We start from the raw sequence: 1,733 nt of genomic DNA, 5'->3' as shown, positions 1-1,733 counted from the left end.
GTTTCAACTTCTGTAATCGTTGATTTTATATTAATATTTTTATGCATTTTAAAATGAATTGGTTCCTATGGGAGCAGGGATTCCAATCCACTTCCAACCTACCAGGGGTAAAGCTAGACTCTCAGCAGAATTCCCATGATGCATGGCAGTGAAGAATGTTTTGCTAAGATTTGCTAATAAGTCTCCTATTTGTTTGAAATACAAAACAAATACTTTGTGATTTATGTATTTGTTAAATGTGTCTGCTAAGAAAATTGTGTTTTTTGTTGGTAATTTTCATTCTTGTAGTGGTTTACTATTGAAACCAGGAGTGAAGTGCCTGTTTCATTTGATAAGAACAGCTGCATTGATAGATAGATAAAGAGACAGTCCTCAGAGTACTACTTCTTGTGCCTGACACTGAGTCGAGTGACGATATTGATATATTAAAGCTTGCAAATTTACGGAGCTGTTTGTTGTTTGAAGTTGATGCTAACAAAATGTGGAGTCCTTACTGACTTTCAGTGGTTACTTTCAAAATTCTATGCTGTTAGTCTTTCCATATGCAATCATTGTTAACATGATATTAAGTCTTTCACAGCACAATTCTTTGGCTGTGATGGCGCAATGGATCCCCCATTGTGACCCATCCACCATTGTGTCCCTGAGCAAGACACTCGTTGCTCCAGAGGCGTGCGACCTCTGACATGTATTAGCAATTGTAAGTCGCTTTGGATAAAAGCATCAGCTAAATGAATAAATGTATGTTCATTTATTTTATTCTTCAACAGCGGAGTAGCCATGCCTTCTATTTTGATTTTTTTTAAGGATCTTTATTAACTTTCAAACATGACAGATTACAGAGCAATTCCAAAAATACACACCTAAATAGCCTACATATCACACACAATTATTAAATCAAACACAGAATGATTAAAAGAAACCTATACATTAATAAAGTGCTTACCCAAACAGTAGAGAGTGCTGAGTGTCGCCGCTCAGGGGGCTCTTTACCTCATAAATCCAGTGAGCTGCAGGGGAGAGACTGAGTCTTGTCCAAAGTTCTACTCCTGCGGAGTTCGGTTGGAATCTGCCTCACTACCAGATCATTGTCTATGACAGTAAATGCTATTTGTATAGCGCCTTTCTAGTCTTTTCGACCACTCAAAGCGCTTTTACACTACATCTGCATTCACCAGTCATACACATTCATACACTGAGCCTAAGTGCTCAAACAGAAACTAACATTCACACACATTCATACACTGGCAGAACAGCCACCAGGGGCAATTCGGGGTTCAGTATCTAGCCCAAGAACACTTCGACATGCAACCAGGGGGCCAACCCGCTCTACCTCCTGAGCCACAGCCACCACAGTCTGGTGTATACTCATGGCGCATCTAGTTTTCCAAAGTTTTTGGCAAACGATGCTGATGACCAGTTGACTGACTGACATGAGCCACCGGGCGTCCCGAAGGCTCTCTGAGAGTGACTTTCCCCTTAAAATTTTCCTCACCTCGGTGCCATCGCCAACCACCAAATTCGTGTAATGAATCAAACCTCCATATTTAAAATCATAAATTTTTATGAAAATAGATTTGCGGCTAAAACCAACCCAGTCTATCAGTAGGTGCTGGTGTTGTGCAATAAAATCCCCGTAAATTAATTTGTAGTAAGGACTCTGTCTGGCCCTGTCTCGTCTCTTCTGCCATTTGACAGGTTCCCCTTCGAGGGAACTCGAACTGCGTCGGTGA

This window comes from Micropterus dolomieu, linkage group LG02, assembly GCF_021292245.1.
Source record: "Micropterus dolomieu isolate WLL.071019.BEF.003 ecotype Adirondacks linkage group LG02, ASM2129224v1, whole genome shotgun sequence".
In the NCBI taxonomy this organism is placed as follows: domain Eukaryota; kingdom Metazoa; phylum Chordata; class Actinopteri; order Centrarchiformes; family Centrarchidae; genus Micropterus; species Micropterus dolomieu.
This window is presented reverse-complemented; position numbering follows the sequence as displayed.